Below are 22,440 nucleotides of genomic sequence, written 5' to 3'. Positions count from 1 at the left end.
TAAGACACTCCTCAACCCTAACCTGACCGAAGGCACAGCAGTGTTAATGGATGTCTACTGGGTGTGTGGGCAATACAGATACTTACACCACCCGCTATCATGGAGGGGCATATGTTTACTGACCACCTTGTACTCAGCAGTTCTGGTAGTTCCTGATGCCCATTTGATTTTTGCAAAGGTTGGTCCCCCAGAACCAACTAAAGCCCTATCTGACAAGCGTGCCCGTTACTCACTAAGGCTTTGTTCTCAGAAAAGATTGAATTATCTGTCTAAAGACTCACTGATAAATTATAGGCAATCCCTGATCAATATACATTATTTACTAAAATTGAGGCTTTTTTCACCTACCTCCTGTTGCCAGGTATCCACACTGCAGCAAAAGCCAAGTGGCTGAAGATCAACAGGTGGGGGATGCTTCAGCTGTCTAACCAGACAGAGCAGGTTCTTAATGCAATAAAGACTGAATTACTGATATTCAGGCTTATAACCCTCCTGAACAGATATGTTCTGGATTTGCGTGTGATAGAAAATTGGTCTGTCTTGCTGCTTGTATAGCCCCTCAAATGATGCAGATAATGGGTCCTTGGACCATGCAATATTCACATTTTGAGGATTGCCATGGAAGAATGAGCCAGAGTAAATCCTAATGATTGCTTTGATTCAAAGATTTTGTGGGCCCTGTTGTGGTTATGAATAGATGTAAAGTTGTTGGCTCCCATCATGGTTTTTCTGCTCATGCTTTTTTGTTTGTGTCAGATGATAATAATGATAATGATGTGTTATTTATATAGCGCCTTTATCCAAAGCACTTTACAGAGCACATATTTACATACAATGTCATACAGATGATGCTGAGATGCGGTACAAAGACATTGCCGAAGAGTTTGATGATGATGGTGTCAATATCAGTGGGTAGAATTCCTCCTCTCACAAAATACAAGTACACCCAGACTAATATATGGGTCTGGGTTGTAAAACCAAGGATGGCGAAGCTTGAGCAGGCTTTTGGACCCCCAGGCTCATTGACCACACCCCCACCAAACCCATAGAACTACTTAGCACTTGGTTGATTTTTGCAGGAGAGGGTGGCTTTTGCTTTATGGTGGGAATGCCCAGATGAATTTGCCAAAGGGGGGGTTATGTCATGTGTGTAGGGCATGGTTAGCCAACAATGATGAATATAGAAGGTAGGAGGCAGATGAGTTAGTCAATGGAGTATTAACAAAAGGGGGAATGTTGTGATGCACGTACAGCATCCCAGTCAGGCAAAAAAGGTTCAGGCTGAGAACAACCTATTAGCACATACCAGTGTGGAAGCAGACTGAGGTTTGCACAGCAGATGGCAAATGTTTTGTTTTTAGTTAGGTTTGACACATATTAGATACTCACATGTAGCAACACGGAAAGAACAGAAAACGTGTTAATGTTGCGGTTGCAGAAGTTATAGATAGGGCAGTATTATAGGCCCTGTGTTTAGTTGTTGTATCAGAAGTTATGTTTTGTAGTGAGGTGTGTGGAAAGTGCTGAAACATGTGGAAGATGGAGTCAGAAAGGTACTGTGGTGAAAGTGAGGTCAGCGTTTTAATATGGCAGAAGTGTCGCCATATTAGATTTTAAGGCCTAGTACACGATTAACCGAATAGAACTGAAGCCATGATGTGGAACTGTGGCTCTGTTTAGCTGAGCTCCAAAAACAAATTCCCTTACCCAATCCCCATGTGAGAAGCTGAGGTCAGAGGCACTCGCGGTGCAGAGATAAACGCTAATTGTATCCAGCTGCAGGGCCTGGAGGGGTTGGGAATGGCATGTTGACTGTGGGGAGAGCATTAAGGGATTCACCTTTTGAAGGACACATTCATGAGAATTGGGCAAAAGGTTTTGTGATGGCAAAGGGCAAGGAAAAGATTTAGTGCACTTCTGCCCCCAACCAAGGTGCGGTTATCCCATTTCAATTCCAAGTCCATGCACCAATGAAGCATATAAATCCCTGAAATTCAGACACAAGAGTGGGGCCGCAGTCACATAATAACTGGGCACCTGTGGTGCGAACAAGATGATGGGGGTGTGTGTCTGGAACATTCCATGTTTGGGGATAGGAGGGATACATGCGTAACTGACAATCCTGCCCCATATTTGCAACTTGTGGTATCCCAAAGGTCGATGCATAGCACCATTTCTGTTTAATGTATATTTGAATCCCTTATATGATTTCCTAGACAAACTCTGAGTCATAATAAAAAACTTGGCAGATGACACACAAATCATTTTTAAATGGGGAAATAATGCTGATGCTAGCATCACACAAATATAAATCATCTTAAAAGAATTAGAAAGATGGCGGAAATTGGCATGGGGTCAATATGGAGTAAAATAACTCCTCTGTGTCTCCTCCTTGAAAATCTGGTCCTCGTTATCTCTACAGTACCCAGAAATACATCTGTGGGGTTTTCAAATTCCAATTGGGTGTGATCCTCGACTCCACCCTCTCAATCCTGTTATTAGCTCAGCAAACTTCCATCTTATGATGCTGAGACAACTGCAACCTCTGCTCTCAGAAAATCACTGTGCCACCATCGGTAGACTAATAATTAGTTTTTAAATTGGTTATTGTAACACTCTGTATGCTGGAGCACTGAAATACTTGATCAATCTCCTGCAAGCTCTAAGAAACACAGCTAACATCTAAAAATATACACCTGGCAGGTACCTAATGATCTACTTCCTCAAAACCTACTTTCCATCTCTATAGTCAAATGATCTCGAGTTCATTGTCATGGGAGTGCACTTCTCAGAGCCAAACTCTGGAATTCTTTACCAGGCAGATTATGGACCGATTGTTTCTATTCAGAAAGAAAATGAATACCCTCCTATTCTAACTCTGCATCACCATCCTTTGTTGCGTATAGGTCAAGCATTGAGATACTTTAGGGTTGTGGTACCATTAACCTACAAAACGAAAAAATACAGATACATTCAGGAATGGACAAGGAAACAGTCAACAATACCTGCACAATTTGCTGAATCTCTAATGGGCACATTGCTTGTACTGGAGCGAACTGCACATTCTACAAATGCACAAATGCACAAAATCTGCATAGATCATAACATCTTTCCTTTTAACTCATTAAATAGCATTTCAATATAATCAGAATTTACTTGCAGAGCTATCCGCGACGTTCATGTTCAAATTCTCCATTAAGTAGTGAATTAGATTCCGAGACAATTTACACTTTTCTGGGCATTCTCAAACAGGTTGGGATTGCTGGATTCAGCTTGGCAAAATGGAACATCTGCAGTCTATGGTTCTGATTACAATAACACAACTTTGGCACAACAAGAATATGTTGTGGTGGGAAATAAGCTTGGCAATACAAAACATTTAGAAAAATGGATTGCTGCTCTCTCGCTGAAGGAGAATTAGCCCAGACAAACTATTTAGTTTAGTACAACCCACAATCTTTCATAGGTTATACTGCACACCTTGCAACATGTGCCAGCTGTGTTTGTATTGCTGTAGATGCTCAGCTCCTATGAAGAATGTCCACATATTCAGAGAGACCTGTTTTTTATCAGGTTGGGGGTGAATATTTTAAAGAGGTTCAATGATTACAGGCTTTGCTCTCTGCGACATCATCCCCGGATTCTCAAGAATGCCTTCACTGATCAGAATGCCATTTGCAATGTCACCAAAAATGAATTGAAGGACTAGTACCAAATTCCCAATTGTATGGATCTAGGAAGTCAAGAGAAAGTGTCAAATATTAGAGGGGACAAAACAAATCAACAGCCTTCAATGGCAAACAATGTTGTGCAGGTCAGTAAATGGCATACAGTTATTAAACAAGGTCTGCACATTCCTGCTTAGACAGGGAAATAATGGGTGTCCTCGCCTTTTGGATACAGGCAGCTAGAACTTGGAGTTGTTTCCGACTGAAGTCAAAAGGTATTGTGGACAACTTCAAGTTTAGGAATAATCTGTAGACGCATCCTTTCTACCGCATCCTTTATACCCTCCTGGGTATATCAAATTTACCTTGGATGCATCAGTGCCAGGTCACCACAAACGGTGCTGTTAGTGCACTGCATGGATTTCATATGACATAACACAGCATAATGTAGCATAACATAACTGTGTATGTCTAAGCAATATTTCCTGGTCTAGCTCACCCTTACTTTGCTATTATTCAAGCTGGTCTTTAATGGCTGTATTTGCTTATGTTAATAACAGAAAGAAACATATTGTGTTGCCTTTTTTGAACATGTGTGTCTATTAAATATCTTGCTTGCACATATGTGATAGGATTTAGATTCAATATGCTATACTTCATGCCATGTATTGAATTAAAAGCAAATGTTATTTGACGTTTGCCATCAAGCATTCATATTTCTTATCTATGCTCCTTGTGTGTTGATTGTGGCATGGGACCCCCAGCTTCGGTTATGGAACCATGTGGGTTCTGATGCTGCCATTTGGAAGTGGGCATGGAGTGGTTATTTGTGTATGGGGGGGTCACTCCTTGTGAGCATCGAAAAACAGATGGAACCTTACCTACCTTGCCTTCGGTTAGTCATTCTAAGAGGTGATGGGTCAATGGCAGGACCCTTGATCTGTGGAAAAAAGCCAGCATGACCCAGTGAAGTTCACGAAGGACATTTGTACAAGGGATGTCATAAAGATTCTTAAGGAGATATTTTGTAGGGAAGGGTACCCCACATGCATCATGACCAATAATCTGCAGTTTAATTCCTTGACTATTATGGAATATTTAAGTAACAATACATTAGCATACACATGCAGGGCCATATACCACACTTTGATAAAACGCATATAGAGCGCATCATGTGGGTGATCATGAGTTACATCCAAAAGGCCAAGATGTCATAACTGAACTGGGAGGAAGCGCTGTTGGAAGCCATCATTGCTCATGGATTCACATCCCATTTCACTTCTAATGTGAGCCCTTTTGAAGCTCTGTATGGTAGACACCACAACAACAACTATGCCCGCCCCACACTTGGCTAGGCAGAGCTAGATTGGCTGAGGTGTATGACGAGAGGGTAAAGAAATAGATAAGAGAGTCTCAGATAAGGAACTAGGCTACCATTGATAGTTGTAAGATAGCTAATTAAGTTTCTCTTGAGGTTGGAGTTTGTGCACAAATGTAGCTCCCATAGTATCTCAGATCTGTCCCAAACAAATTGTCATCCCTTTTGAAGATGGTCGAGTTGGTCCACAATGCTGTAACAATAACTGATGGGAGAGTGCTTAACACCTGCAAGGTGTGTGCATGCTGTGGTGTTAGAGGTGTGCTACGCAGAATCGAGGCTACTAATAACCATTCCATATCAACAAATGTACAACAAGAGCATATGGGGGAGCAGGCCCAGAAGGCAGGTGACAGGATCGGGCTACTTAGAAGGATATGACTGAAACCCTAACCCAGGCACGGTTCCTGTTCAGTCTCTTGGGACAGGCTACTTTCCAGTGTGTAAATAAATGAGCTTTGTGGAAGTTGTGGGGGTGGGTAGCTCCGTGCCCAGGGTAATAAGGCGATGTGCGGCCCATCCATGGAACACCTCTCTCTGAGCCAGGTGGGTTTCGCTGTTGGACCATGACATAGCGTCGGCAGTGGTTAGGCCTGGGGTGTTGGTTCTGGTGTACATCAATAAACAGACCCTTACATTGCTTCCAGTTCATCATTTTATTTGAGCCCTCCATCGTTGTTCTTCATGATATTGTGCTAGGCTTGGACGTGTGAGAACGTTTATTAGATGCAAGAGGTCTGCAGAGATACACGTTTTGGAACGGGGATTTCAATGATTTGCTAATGCGAGTGCTTCTGCAAGATTAAAATTGAGAAACATTGCCTTCCTTTCTTTTGGGTTCACCTGAACAGGTTGCATTTTCAGCAAGTGCCAGGTGTGGTTTGAAGGCAACCTGCTGTGATCATTCCCTGCTGTAAATGCACTACAGGTAGTCTCCTGGCCCGTTTGCGTCAATTTTTCTTTCTTATTCCTCAGAAGATGATTTAGCACCGCTCTGCGTACGAGGAAAAAGAGAGGCTCGTGGATGTGTGGCGACTTCAGTTAAAGGACATCCGCACCCGTGCAGCGATGGATCCCAGAATAATTGGATAAGAAACTGAGAAATAATTATAAGCTTAACAAGCTCATGCATTCATGTGTTGCTGCCTGACAGCTGGGAGGTCAGCAGAGAGGAAACAACTAAAGGTGTATTATTGACTCCACGATCACAAGAAACAAAGAAAACAACCAAAGCTTAGCACCGCCCCATGATTAAAAGGAATGTGATCCACACGGAGGCACACAGGTGCAGACAGGGAAAGAGGCAAGGGAGTCATTGACAAGGTGTCATTTCTTATATGCTTTAATATGTCAGGCCATGTCATTTCAGTGAAACATAATCCCCCTTGTTGCCTTGCGTGTGTGTGTTGGAAAGGACCAATATTGGGCAATGCTCAATTCTAAAATAAGAAAAAGAACTGTTTTATCTGTCAGCAGACAGAGAATAATACATTTTCAAGCTCCCACTTGGGGACCTGCGGGCAAAGATATGTCTTTATTTCAGCAGCTTTTGCTGACTCTTAGTATTCCACATTTATAGGATTTTTGAAAGAAAACACAACCCCATAAAAGTTAATTGTGAATTCATAATGCTCCATATGCATGATCTCGTTGAGATCCTTGAAGGTAGCGAAGCAGGCTATGCGCACCCATCAGCAGTTACTGGAACCTAAAAGCCCAAACAATGGACAAGTGTGTCAAGTCATGAATGCTTAAACACCTTTCCAATAGAGCGTAAGTGAGACTAGTGATGTGAGTTAGGCGATACTTTCCAATGAGATAAAACTGAAACCTCGTACGATCAGGCAGTGCTGCTAATTTAGGGTATCTTCATGACCTGAAGACGAATCTTCTCAAAATGACAGTAAATACCCTAAGTGCAAAGACTATAAATGTTATGACTATGCAAATACAGTTTAAAGATAAATCTGCACGAGACCTGAGCACACTATTAAGTAAAGCTTCGAGTGGAGCTCCTTTCCAGAGTGTTTTGGAAGTTTGTTGACAATTTTAGTTAACAAAGTAGCAGTATGTGAATGAAACTGTTCACGAGAAACATATTTTTTTATTTTGTGGCGTTAAGCACCCGTTCCAGGTAGTCATTGCGCTGGAATGGGCATTAACAGCCTAGCCGCCCAAGATAAAAGCCTGAGTGAAGCGAGGGCTATTAACGAGGACGGGACGTTAACACCCGTTCCAGCCCCTTGAAAGGGTGCTTAACGCCATTAGTACCGGGTTACCAAAGCGGTAACCAGGGTGTTAAAAAGAAAGAATTTAATTCATTGAATGGGACGCATGAGACGTCCCACTCAATGAATGAAATCCTTTTCAAAGATGGCCACCACTCCCTTTCCATGGTGGCCAGAGAAGCGGGGAAGCAGCTGCAGCGGCTGCCTGCGCCACCACAACAAATAGGTAAATGGGGGGAGGGAAAGGGCAAAACATTTAAAAAAAGAAGGGACTGAAGGGTGAGAGGAAGATGACGGCCAGCGGTTCAAGCCTGTGTTCCTAGCCACCTGATTGGCTGGCTCCCACTGCCATGCTGCTAAAGTGTCTTATAGCCTAAATCAATAGGTCTTAAGACGGAACTCCAATTTTACGTAAAATTATAAAATTACATAAATTACATAGGTTTCCAACAAAAGAGAAAAATAAAATATGGAAAAGAAGAAGAACTCAATGTCATTTACATGCAAAATCTTCCTAAAAAGGAATACAAAGCAATCAATAATTATCTTGGGCAGTGATCCAAATACAAATGCTCCAAAGTAAATCACAATGCTGACATCTAAGTCCATCGATACAGTGACCAAAGATGTTAGTCCTAAGGGAAGTCAGACCAGGGCATTCGCACAGCCGGTGTTTTAAGGACTCAACAGATTTCAAGCTACGACTGCAAGTAGGATTGTCTACATCTTTCACTTTCCAGCCAAATTTATTTTCCTTGGTTGGTAGTAAGTTTAAACGAAAGCGTAAAAGATATCTAGCAAAATTCCAGGACAGGTACAATAGCAAGTATGGAGCACAAGATCAACGTCGTTTCCAATGCTTCCCACCTACATCTCTGTTGCTCTTATAAGTCTTTGATTTTTCATAGGTATTTATCACACCATGTTGACAAATCTACTTCTTGGCTAGAATGTTATTTGTAGCTGCCTCTTCCAAACTTCTGGATACCAAGCACAAGTTCTTGCTATATGATTGAACCAAGACATTATCGCTTAGAGATTTTGTAGTGTCCATCTGCTCAATTATGGAATTTGCAGGTGGTTGATGGAACTTCAGGCACATTTGGGTCTTTTTCCAGCATATATTAGAATGTAACGAATTCAGGCCCAATCCCTCTTGAATGACCACCATTCAAACTGGTCTTGGGAGGCTAAGGGTGCTTTTCCAGAGCAATCCTTCCTCATAGTTGAAGTCATACTCTGTTAATTGGTACTATACCTCTAAACCATAATACACAATTGGAACCACTTTTGATTCATAAAAAGTAAGCAGAGGATTAAGTGAGAATTTGCAGAAACTGCAGTAATTACTTTATTTGGCAAGTCATGTGCTTAGTCTTGGCAATCACCTGCTCAGCTAGGAGTGTTTTCCCTTTACTGCATAGATGTTAAGACCCTGATATTTCAAGTATTGGACCTATTCGATTTTGATATAGTTTAGGATCCAGCTTGTTGACACTTTCCAATGACCTGCACGGAAAACCAACATTTTGGATTTGGGATGTTAATAATCCAGGGGTTTTTCAATGTGTTTGACTCAAATGCCCTAAGAAGTCACTGGATACCAACCTTGGAGGGGTCCAAAAGCAGTATATCATCTGCAGAGGTGACCCAGAATATGTTGAGAAGTTTTGGGCTTCTCTGGTTCTGATTGTGGGCTGCCCCCCTTTTTGGAGGCAGTCACCAGGATGGGTTTGAACCAGGGGATTTTGTCGTGCTGGTCATTCTGGGTACTGATGATGGGCGGTTTTAACTCGGTTCCCACATCTACCCAGTCTGGATTTGGATCCTTTGGGACCCATTTTTCTTTGGGAGGAGTTACCCCATCCCTGAAGGAGAAGATCCTTTTCCAAGAATCCTCTGAGGACCCCTCTCCTTCAAACTGGAAGATTTGAACCTCCTCCTCAAAATGGGTCTTTTTAGGCTCTTTATTTCTCCTACCCCCCTCTGTGTTCCTTAGGTTGCAAAGTTTCGGGGGCAGGTGATTTTGGTTGTGGTTCCTGGGTTTCCAGGGGCTTTTCACGAGTGGGGAAGGAAGCTTCCTCTGAGGCTTTACACCCCCTTCTGCCTCCTCCATGGGAACCGGTGGGTTGTCGGGGTTCTTCCTGCGTCATTGTTCTGGAGCACCAGACCATGGATTTGTGGAGTTCTGAGCCACCATGCTCATCTGAGGGTTCTGTTGATCTCTCAGCATGTAACCCAGATCCTGTGCCATGTTCTGGACCTGCCGCTCTAGTTGGGACACCCGCTCTGGCTGGTACGGTGTCCTCAGGTCTACCCTGGGTTGATCCCGGGAAGGGTAACTATCCCTTCTCGGATAATACCCCTAGTTAGGAAAGTTTGGGTACCCCTCCACCTTGGCCTCCCCTCTCCTAGATTGGGCTGTCTGGGCTCAGGAAAGTGGGGAAAGAAAGAAGGGTTGTTTTGGGGGTTGAAGTTTGGCTGGTACCGGGAATAGAAATTTGGTCCGGTATTTGGGGTTTTACTGCCCTCCTGGGAAAAATGAGGAGGGAAGTTTCCCGGGTTTCCTGCTGTGGTTGGACCCCCCCCCCTTGGGCTGGAGGAGTCCACACATAGCCCAGGATGGGTCTATTTCCCTTGTAGCGTGGGCTGATGTAGTCAGGGGAGTTAGGGTCCCATTTGTGGGGTTACCTCCATGGCTCCCCGTTTTGGATTGGCCCGAGGGCCTTCTGGGTTTGGGATTGGTCGGATTCTGCGCAGGAAGGTTTTTAGGCCCCCCATCTCCAGATCTAAAATGGGGGCAACCTTCACCTCTGCCACCTCAGCAGCAGCAGGGGTGTTGGTTGGTTTGGGGCTTTTGGTAATATTTGTACTTTCCCATGGCTTCTGTACTTCATAGATGCGTGTTGCTTGTTCAATGACCCAGTCTAGTGATCTTTTCTCATGAAAGTCCCTCACTAGCTGGGTCATAATGTATTTCGGGAGAGCATGAAAGAAGGTGTTCACAAATTCCTTACTGTCAGTGCGCACCCTTCTAGTGGTCTGCGCGAAGGCGCATTTCAATTCCTGAACAAATTCTTATGGGGCCTGGTCTTCCCCACATTGTAAGTTGTACGCTGCCTTGCGAGCCTCTTGAGGGTTCCTATGAATTGAAAAATGTTTGATGATGGCTGCCCTATAGGTGGACCATCTGGAGTGGTTCTGATCCTCCAGCCCCGCATAGAAGCTGGAGTAATCAGGAGAAATGTCCATTTTACATACTGAATACAGCTTTGGCTGTCCTTCAGATGGAAAGTCTCCATCATCAGCTCAAATAATTCAAGGTGCTCCCAAACTGAATATTTGGCATTTTTGTGGTAGGGCGTGATGACGCTCCTAATAGCTTTTATTTGTTTTAGGAGATCCTTGAGTAAAGCCCTCTTAACTTTGTTGGGCTTTTTAGTTCTGGTCACCCTGGTCCACTCATCCTCTGACTGAGAGGCACTGCTACCAGAGGTGGCTGTCTGATAACCTAGGATCTCCCAGATTCTGCGAGCTTGGCAATGGCTGGCAGAATGTGGGGGCCTGGTCTCTTGACACCTGTGGCGCTCAGAAGAGTCTTCTGACTCTTCCTTGCGCCCAGGATTGGTTGAGTACCTCCCCACTGTCCTAGCTCGGAAGAGGTTTTTAGTATGCTCTTGGTGGGCCTAATCTCATGGAATTCCCCCCCAAACTTCACTGTCTGATCTCTTGGTAAGTTATATTTCTGAGGATCCATTTCTCTGATTCTCCCCTCACTGGAGTCTCCCTGATCAGAGAAGATGGCCCTAGCACTTGGGAACCGGTTACATAGATGCCCGCCCATCCATTTCTGAGAGGCGCTGACCTATTAGCCCCATATTTCCCATTGGGTTGAAGTCTACCATCCCCGTGGCCCTTGGTTCATGTGAGCCAGTGGATATAGGGGTGGCGGGGTCTATGGAATTGAAGGGATTAATGTCTCTGGGGCCAGGGTTCCTGAGGTTATGCTCAGGGGTTTCCCTCTCCCATCTGACCTCATCTCTCTCAGCCCAACTCCCTGATGGCATGCAAGAATCTGACCCTTTTGTTCTCCTATTAAGGCCTTACTGGTCTCTGTTAGTTGTTCCTGCATAGCTATCTGTGTATGGAGCCTGTCATTTTTTCACAGAGATCCTCATTGTCTCTCCGTGCTTCCTGTCTGCTTTGGGAGTATTTGGGCAATTTTTGCTGCAGGAGGCTCACCTCCTGAGTCTGATCCTTACTAGTCTGATTATTCTTTGCCAGAGCATCTTCCACCCTGCTGGTATGTTCTAACAGCTTTCCGTAGTCCATTTAGAGTTCACCCAGTCCCTAAAGGGCCAGGTGATTTTCTTCCACCTTGGTTTTTAAATGGTTGACTTCCATGCCTAAGGCGTCCCTTTCCTGAATTAGAGTGCCCCTCTGTGCAGCCAGGTCGTCCCTTTGTTTTTTTAATGCACCAGCTTTCTGGCGCTCTTTATCAAACTCTGTTTGGGATTCAAGGTCTTTGATAATTAATGTATTATTGTCCTCTTTTAATTTGTCTATGCGGTTTTCTAAAGTGACCAACTGTTCTGTGCATGCTCTGTTAAAGGTTAATTGCTGTTCCAGCTTTTGTTGGCTCTATTGTAGAGAGTCCAATCTTTCCTGACACTCTTTTTGCAGCGTCAGTCATTTGGAATCTTGTTCTACCTTCTCTTGCTGCAGGAGATCCAGATAGTCCTTTAATTTGTCCAGGTAATGTCTGGTTTATCTCTGTGATTCTTGGCTCCTTTGTAGCCTTTGCTCTGCAGAGTCCAAATCAGTTTGGGTTTTCCCTAGGGATTGTACGTGCCTCTTTGCCAGATCTAGGTTTTCAGCATATTTTTCCTTTATTACTCCGATGTGGAGGTATAGGTAAACCGCTATTTTGGCAATTTTACATTGCTCTACTTTACTTCTGGGGCCATATATGATTCACTAAGTGCCTGGTGTAATGGACCCTGGTCCTGCCACGTATCTAATTCTGTGGCAGTGACTTGTTGTTTGATTTCCTAGAGCTAGACTTTCTCATCCTGCTCTAACCATTCACGCCTGATAAACAATTTGTGCAGTGGGTGTTCCCTTGCAATATGGATTTCCACTAGGGTCACCATTCCGGAAATATTAATTTCCTTCTGACTTATCTCAAGGTTACTTTTACTTTTGCAAAACAGGCTAAACTCCTTCGAGTATTTCTTTTGAAGGGTGTTTTTACAGTGTAGCACAGTATGGTATCCCAACAAGGTGTATGTACCACGTCAGTTAGCAGACTGTGTTAGACTGTCACAAGTGCTATGTCTATTTCAGGATCTCGTGACAAGCCCCCAAGCTGTAAGTGATTTCAATCCGGCACAAACCCAAGTCAATGCCTAGCGTGAAATGCACAACTGAAATCCTTATATATTTTTGTCTAAATGTTCTTTATTCTGAACAATATACCACTCATATCATGCCCCTCTACTGGACCCCCCCCAGGCACACTGAACCAGGAATCAGGCTGGTTTGCAAAGTTTAAATATTTATTTATTTATTTACAATGTAATCACACTATGTTTTAATAGGTACACAATAATCACCAATGGGGTGATGTAACACAAATAATCTATTTAATACACAAGGAATAATAGTGAGCAACACAATTCAGCACACAAATAATACTTGTGTGTGTGTGTTCAGATCAAATAGCACAGTGGTTTAAGGTTCCCCCTGCACACACCTAAACCCCCCAGTAGGCAATGTAAAGAGATACGATAGAGCAGGTATTCAGGAATAGCAGAATTCAAACAAAATATCAATCCCACGTTCCCCCTGCAAGCACAAGAGAAAACCAGAATTGACTATCAAGCTGTCAGAATGGCTTTTAAGTTATCTTAGAATGGACTTGGCAAAAACACCAAATATGGTCAAATGGCTGAAATTGCTATACATTATTATGGGAGCCGCTTTGGATAGTTGCACACAAACACAAGCAATGATTTAATACCAAGAAACAATTTGACATCTTAAAATTCAAGTTGGGAGCAATCAAAAGCAGTTTTACATTTGTCAGAATTTCCCAAAAATGAAATTTACGGCAAACGTTTTCACTAATTGCGATAACGCTAGAAATGTATAGATTAGGTATATGGTTTTAGATGTGAAATAACGCTGTGGGTATTAGCAACAAGCAGAAGTTGGAATTTTGTTTCTAGCACAAATACTGAGGAGGTTATGGACGTTTTAGTCAAGGTCATTTTTTCGAGATAGGCGCAAGAATGGAAAACAGGAATGCACTTTAAAAAGACAAAAGGATTTCTTACACTAGAAGATGACTATGAACAGAATTTATACCCCACAGGAACACAGCCACTTGATCAGAATGACTGCCTACAGAGGACACTCGCCTTTTTCATATGAGAAAAGATCAGCGCAAAGATAGTTTTAGCAATACTAGCACCAAGGAAGATAGAAGGGATTGGATCGAGTGTTCAGACAATTCAAAATACTCCTAATAATGCAGGTTCTGAATACAAGATAGGATGGGTTTAAGATAGGGATTAACTAAGCATGGTACAAATGCTAGTGACACTGTTCTATCTATAGATACTCACTAGATATGTTTTTAAACGGAACCGTCAGGATTCTGGTCCGTCAAAATTCTGGTCAGGGAATTGGATCTGGTTCTAGGACAGACAGCTGGGCACATCGGATTGGATCTGCAATCAGCAAGGTGCTCTGGTCACAGCATGGCACAGGACTGGACTGGATCTGCAATGCACTCTGGTGCTCTCTATCCCCAGGAAAAGAAAGTAGAGGCCCTCCAGAAAATAAAAAAACCCATAACTCTGCGGGAACTAAGGAGCCTCCTTGGACTAACTAATAACAGCAGAAAGTTCATTGAGGATTACGCTGAGATCACAAGACCACTGATCCATCTGTTGAAGGGGGGTCAAGTGGGAGTGGGGTCCAGAACAAACTGAGGCAGTAAGACAACTCAAAAGAAGCATCTCACAAGTGCCTTGCCTAGCTTACCCTGTCAAAAACAAGGAGTTCTTCTTGGAGACAGGGTTCTCAAATACATGCTTGACTGCAGTATTATAACAAAAGCATGACACGGTTAATAAAGTAATCTCCTATGCGAGTAAAACTTTATCCTCTGTGGAGGAAAAATTCAACGATTGTGAGAAGGCACACCTGGCAACGGTGTGGGCTTTGAAGTATTACCGCCCGTTTATCCAGGGGGAACACATCATAGTGGAGACTCCACACCAACCTTTGCAATATCTTCAAAGTGAGAGAATCCGGGCCGGAAATGTGAGTCATTCCCGAATTACTTCCTGGATCCTGTCAATGCAAGGCTTTCCTGTGGAGGTCAGATATGCCAAAACAAGAAGAGTCCCCTCGCGCAAGGTCTGGCTGACTTGCATGATTGTGCCTGAGAAAACTGTCTTGAGTACGAAAGTCTTAAAATCATGGACAACATGGAGGCCTACCTTAAAGCCTCACACAAAGTCTATGAAGAAGACCAGTGTGAGGGAATGCCCACTGCCTATGTGGATGGGCGTTCCTACCATGTTGACAACAACGGGGAAGAGGAACTTGTGACCGGCGTAGGGAATGCATGGGTGAATGATGCACCAGAACCCTCCGCTGGGTACAAAATCGTCCCTGAAGTAGTCAAGTGGCAGAGCTGATGGCTGTGCATGAAGCAATCCTCACTGCTGTCCAATACCAACTCCACAAACGGGTCATAATCACTGATTCAGATTATATACAGAACGGGTTCGTGGAGCACCTGGTTAACTGGACAACCAGAGGCATGCTATGTGCTAATAACAAACCATTAAAACATGGACAATGTATACAAAATATTGATGATCTGGTCACCTCAAATGGGATGACCATCTACTGGAAAAAGATCAAGTGTCATTCTAAAGTAGAGGGACCAGACAAAACTGGAAATGACCTATCTGATCAGCTGGCCAAAACCGGAGCCATCCAAGGGGATCTACTTGAGATCGAGTCCCTGTTGGGGGAAATGCAGGTCACTGCTATCACTAGGTCCCAGAAAAATGCTCACAATGAACTCTCAACTACACAATGGATCAAGGAGACCCCAGATGCGATTTGATTACGGCTCAAAAAGGGGATCTAATAATTGGTAAGTTTTATCAACACATTGAGGACCCTGAGAAATTTCCCCTGATGGATACCGATTACATTGGGAAAGAGGACCTCAGAGTGTTGATGAAATGTCTAAAAATGTTCCGAATCAAAGACGGTTTGTTGGTGAGGAGGTCATAGCTGGCCATGACCAGTGGGTGGTCCCTACCTCATTCCGAAGCCTGATGCTAAGTCACACCCATGGTGCAGCCACAGCCGGTCATCCGGGGTTTCATACGACACTAGAAATCTTGCAAGAGGTTGCATACTGGCCACACATGGGGCAGGATCTTGACCAATACGTGATGGGGTGTCTTGTGTGTGCACTATTTCAGCCAACATCACTCACACACCGTGCTCCCCTCCAAAAGAGGGGGATGACACTGCCTTGGTGAGATTTCCAAGTTGATTTTATTGGGCCCGTGATTCACTCCTCTAGGGGGAACAAGTACATGTTGACCGTAACATGCTTGTTCACTAAATGGGCGGAATGTCTCCCAGACCCAAATTGCAAGGCAGAAACAGCAGCTGCCCTGATGATCAACCACATCTTCTTGCATTTTGGACTACCCCTAAGGATTGAGTCGGACCGAGGTAGTCACTTCACTAGCGAAGTGATGACAAAGATGTGGGAGATACCTGGGGTCAAAAGGAAACTACACATTGCCTACGGGAAAGCCTCTAGTGGTGGAGTTGATATATACAACAAAACTATTGTGAGCATATTAAAAAAGTTTGTGGCAGATTCTGGGCCAAGTCGGGACATTTGATTACCTCTTTTCTTGATGACCATCAGATCTACCCCTTCTTCTGCAACAAAAATGTCTACATTTGAGCTGGTGACTGGACGAAGAATGGTGCTACCCCAGCATCTGCTCTATAGAACCCAAGAGCAGACCTTGATAAATGCCTCCACAACTCATGAGTATGTTGAGAATCTGAGAAAACATCTTCAACATGCTTTTGCCTATGCCCAGCGGAATCTAGAAATATCTGCAGACAGTATGAAGACCCACTATGATCTTAAGAAAACAAAAAAAAAGAATACCAAGTAGGAGACCGGGTTTACTTGTACAATTTCCAAAGGACCCAGCAAAACTGCGCAAATTCCTCCCAACTTGGCGGGGTCCTTTTGAAATTGTAGGCAGAATCTCACCAGTCCCCTACAAAATCTGCATCCCCAAGGGCAGTTTGGCAGAAGGGGAAGACAAATGGGTCCACATAAACCAGCTGAAGAGTTGCCATCCCAGGCATACTTTGCGGCAAATAGAGGAGCCAACCAGAAACCCAGAGAGGGACATTCCGGATACCTAGAAGAATCCAACTGTTAAAACCATTAGTAAATACAGGCGGGGAATATTGTAAATTGTATTTCAATGTATGCATTTGCCCCACTACATGAGTAGTAGTGGGGAAATTTCCATAACCATGCTCTGTTCTGTCTCCTAGCACTGGAGACAAGAATGTCTAAGTACCAAAGAGGACGACTTGGGGACCGGGAGGAAAGACCCATGGAGCCCGGAGTATTGCTTCCTACACCCATCCAGAACCGGCAGGGAGAGCATGTTGATCCAGCATTGATGGGAGAAGCAGACGACTTTCTCCAACTGGACCAAAGAAAGAAAGAACATCCCAATCTCCCGACTTCGCCTTGATGGGTGGTCAAACACAAATCATGAGGGGGGTGCTCTGTGGGATTTTTTAACCAATTACTGCTCATCCTGTGCTATGACGGTGCCAGAAATAGCAAAATGGCAGCAAAACCCTTGTGTGCGCCAAAACCTCTGAAAATCGCGCTTTGCAAACCACAAAAAGATGGTTGCCCAATTTGTCATGCATGTTGTCAGTGGTGGAACAGAGATCTCACTCCTGAAACATGTCACTGGGCTCCACAATGATTGAAAATGGAGTACAGAAGGAAAAAGCAGTGCTTTGCTAAATGAAACCACAAAATCTTGCATTAAATCCCTTTTTCTTTGTTGCTGAAATTGCAGAATACTGATACAAAACACCCTCAAAAATCCAAAATTCTTGCTGGGTGCTACAATTCACTTAGTTTAAGAAACCATTGTGAACTTGCAAGGTCCTGAAAAGCTGAAAGCATAAAGGGATTTGCACAGCAAAAGTGGCCTGTCTCTGGATGTCACAAATCTCTGTGCAGCAGTGGACTGCAGTGATGACAGCTGTCAGGAGCCTGCTTGATTAAACTTTAAACATATATTAACTGAAATCAAAAGTTTGCAATCTAAGAGGCCTGTTGCTGATGGCAACCCATATTGTAATTGTTTTAATCCTATGGTTTAAAATCTTCAATGAGAATTCTAGCTGCTATTTTGAAATCACAAGTTTGTTTTAAGCTAAGGAAAAATGCAACAGAATTAACAATTAAATCAAGCCTGGCTAAAACTACCAAACTGGAATAACAGGTTCCTCACAGAAGGAAGGCCTTTCCTTCCAGCAGGAAATCACACTAAAGTGATAATTATAGGGTTTGGAAAGAACCTGGTCTACAGAGGCAGAAGGGAACAATGAACAGCTGATGCTAAGGAAATGTGAGGTGTGAGGACAGTCGTAAATGGCCTCTGCCCAGAGCAAACAGGGAGGAGACTGCAGGGAGACAAAAGGAGGCAGACCCAAAAATCATCTGTGGCTGAACATTAACAAAGAATACCTTTTTAAAAGACTCATAATTTGCCAGTGAAAATTGTGAAAATGATAAAAGTAACATATTTGTGAATCTAAATTTTGGCTGCACATTTCAAGAGGCGGAAAAATCGTGTGACATGTTGTGGAAAGAAATGTCAGAAAAATGTGATTTTACACAAAATGTATTTTCGCTAGAAGTATGAAACTTTAAACACTTATGCCCATGTTAAACACACACACTTGTAGAAATGTGCTTATAAATTGGACATTGTGTTCCTGATGAAAGGGCAAAATTCTGTGAAGGCCCGAGACAAGATCCCACAGCTACAGGGTTTTGAGGGATGGCTGCCATATAAAACATGTAATCTGTATATGTGATTCTTATATAGGTTGCACATGTGTAAATATGTATGGTACCAAAAGTAGATTTTGTGTTCAAGGGGCTAGGGGTGGATTCTCAGCCTCATAAAAGCACACCATAAAGGTGACACACGGTTTCTCTCCTTCTATCAAGGCAGAGAGGAGACTCTGACCCAATCACCTGTCAAAAGGGGCAAGCTTAGGCTAAATCTGCCCACACACCCCTTTGTCATAGCATAATTAGAGACAACTGACCACTCAGAAAGGCAGACAGATTCACACACTATCCTGATACTGGCAGAGCACCCTGCTGCTGAACTCTACATCTTCCTTGCTCCAGACTTCAGAAACTTGGCAAAGCAGAAACCCATTGCATAGCTGAACCATTTTCAGATAGGCCTCAAATTCCAGAACCAGAACCCCACAAACATAAAGGGAAATATCAAAATACAGCCGGGCTGCGCTGGCTTGACTGCTGAAATAATTATCATCAGAACCAAGAAGGGCAGATCCAATCAAGTCCTGTGCTTTGCTGTGACCAGAGTGCATTGCAGATCCAGTCCAGTCCTGTGCCATGCTGTGACCAGAGAGCCTTGCTAATTGCAGATCCAATCCGATGTGCCCAGCTGTCTGTCCGAGAACCAGATCCAATTCCCTGACCAGAATCTTGATGGACCAGAATCCTGACGGTTCAGTTTAAAAACATATCTAGTGAGTATCTATAGATAGAACGGTGTCACTAGCATATGTACCGTGCTTAGTTAATCCCTATTTTAAACCCATCCTATCCTGTATTCAGAACATGCATTATTAGGAGTATTTTTGAATTGTCTGAACTCTCAATCCAATCCCTTCTATCTTCCTCTGTACTAGTATTGCTAAAACTATCTTTGCGCTGATCTTTTCTCATCTGAAAAAGGCGAGTGTCCTCTGCAGGCAGTCATTTTGATCAAGTGGCTGTGTTCCTGTGGGGTATTCGTTTTGTTCATAGTCATTCTCTAGTGTAAGAAATCCTTTTGTCATTTTAAAGTGCATTCCTATTTTCCATTCTTGCGCCTATCTCGAAAAAACAACCTCCACTAAAACGTCCATAACTTCCTCAGTTTTTGTGTTGTGCTAGAAACAAAATTCTGCTTGTAGCTAACATCCACAGCTTTAAATCGCATCTAAAACAGCATCCCTAATCCATACAGTTCTCCCGTTATCATGATTATCGCGCAGTGAAAAGTTTGCCGCAAATTTTGTTTTTGGGAAATTCTGACACGTGTAAAACTGCTTTTGATTGCTCCCAACTTGAATTTTAAGATTTTGAATTGTTTCTTGGTATTAAATCATTGCTTGTGTTTGTGTGCAACTATCCAAAGCGGCTCCCATAATAATTTATAGCAATTTCAGCCATTTTTACCATATTTGGTGTTTTTGCCCAGTCCATTCTAGGGTAACTTAAAAGCCATTCTGAAAGCTTGATAGTCAATTCCGTTTTTCTCTTGTGCTTGCAGGGGGAAAGTGGGATTGATATTTTGTTTGAATTCTTCCATTCCTGAATACCTGTTCTCTCCTCCTATCTCTTTACATTGCCTACTTGGGGGTGGAGGGGTGTGCGGGGGGAACCTTAAACCACAGTGCTATTTGATCTGAACACACACACACACAAGTATTATTTCTGTGCTGAATTGTTTTGCTCACTTTTACTCTTTGTGTATTAAATAGATCATTTCTGTTACATCACCCCTTTGGTACCTATTAAAACATAGTGTGATTAAATTGTAAATACAAAAATAAATAATTTAACTTTGCAAACCAGCCTGATTCCTGGTTCAGTATGACCGGGGGGAGGGGTTCCAGGAGAGGGGCATGATATGAGTGGTATATCGTTCAGAATAAAGACCTTTTAGAGAAACATAAATAAGGATTTCAGTTGTGCATTACATGCTAGGCATTGACTTGGGTATGTGCCGGATTGAAATCACTTACAATGCAATGTTTGCATGCGCACACTATTTGCTGTGTTACTTTGTGTATTTGTGCAGGCACAGCATGTGCTACATGTGGTGTGGAACATACACGCATAGGGTCATTCCTCTAATTTACTCACTCTGCTAACTCATGGATCTACTGGAGACACCCGTGCCTTGCTTGTCCTCTTGCCTACTGCCATTTTGTACCTGCCATATTTTGACTCCTTACATCAACATCTCTGGCTGCCTAGTGGTGCGTCACTGGTTGCTGAGCACTTGCACTGCCTTGGAGTACCCGTTTTCCTCCATAGTCAGTTCTTTTGAGGGTCCACTGGCAGGCTCTGTGGCCACCACATCTGGCTTATACAGACTTCATCACCTCCCTAGTAGCATCACATCTCCACAGTGCAAGTACAGTCAGGGCACAGGTTCAGCACTCCCGCCTCAGGTGTGCCATGTCTATTAGATCTACCAGCAACCCCAAGGTGAAAAGGCTGTGGGCTGTCAACTTCTCTGCTGTTGAAATCAGCATCCTGGTTGAACAGGCCCTGCCCCATTATGATTCCCTCTTTGATCCTCATATGCAGCTTGGGGCCTGTGGACATCAAAGGATCTGGAAAGACATCATGGCTGCCATCAATGTGGATTGCGTGTCAGTCTGTACCGTGGACAACACCAAGAAGCGCTGGGGCAACCTGAAAATCTGGAGCCAGACGAAGGTGAGCGTGGCCATAGAGGCAGGGGCTTCAATGAGGTGCAGTTTGCAGGCCACCATTGAGTAAAACCTCTTGACCTCTGGATCCTGGGCAGAGTCAATCCAGCACTTCACGGCCAGGTCCTTGACTTGCAGGCCAGTATGCAGCTGCTCGCAAGTTCTCACAGGGTGAGCTGTACCACTGATTTTTAATGCCCTGGATGATCATGCATGAAGTGAGCAAGTCAGTGCTTTTCACGGCATGCATGTTGAAAAAGTGTTGACTAGCATGCAGCATCATGCACAACCTCAAACTATGCCCTTCCACACATCGTTTAAGCGGCCAAGTGTAGAAGTCATGTTAGGCAGATTTGGCTGACGACGAAGCCTTGTTTGCATGCAATGTGAAATGCTGACGGAAAGGTCAAGTGAAGGGAAACAACACTGATTTAGATATTGAGGCTGTGTATTGCACATTCATACACGCCTGATAGCCACTCAGCAGGAGGGTCTGACACATGAGTCAGAATGTCTTGTCATTGCAATATTGTACATTTTACAATCCGGTTCACCATCTAGCCCAGTCAGGACAATGAATGAGGGAGCAAACATGATATGTCATCTAAAAAGATTTTTGTTTTAGGACCAGCAGCATTGCTGCTTGATCCTCAGGCAAAAGGGCAAAAGGTAATGTGGGTGTTGCATACTTTCATGTAGGGCTGTCAGGGATGGATGTAGAAAAATGTAATAGGATAAAGATGTTACTTTGATGCCACTGGCACTTGATGCCAGGTGCTCTTTCCACGACCCTGCCTACAGGAAAAACTTGGGTCACTACTTCATTGCTATTGGAAAGTCAAAGGAGTAGTTGTCATGGGTATTTGGGCAGATGTCAAGGGGCCATGTTCGCAAGTTAATGTTTTGTCATTGTAACTTGTCATTTGTCTTTCACTTGACTCTGAATTCATTCAGATTTCCAAGCATAGACCTGTGTGTGTGAGGCAGTTGAATGTTGACTTATGATGATGGCATGATACTTATCCAATTCAGGGGCGTACACATGCGTATGCACCTACGATTAATACCTTTTGTTGTTTCTTTCATTTTCCACAGTGGTAGCAGTTGAAGACGTGTGAACACCATGTGCTGTGGAGCTGCATGCCAGGAACAAGGGCTCCAGAGATCACTGAAGACCCCAAGCACTCCCAATTACATCCACCTCCTCAGAGGGCCATGTACCTAGGGAGAATCAACATCTGATGGCACTGCTGCTGAGTAGGAGCACCTGGTCCCATTGTCATGGTGGAAACGTCAGCAGCGGAAGAAC

Source organism: Ambystoma mexicanum, chromosome 6q, assembly GCF_040938575.1.
Source record: "Ambystoma mexicanum isolate Mex_15411 chromosome 6q, UKY_AmexF1_1, whole genome shotgun sequence".
In the NCBI taxonomy this organism is placed as follows: domain Eukaryota; kingdom Metazoa; phylum Chordata; class Amphibia; order Caudata; family Ambystomatidae; genus Ambystoma; species Ambystoma mexicanum.
Note: the sequence above shows the minus strand (reverse complement) of the source record.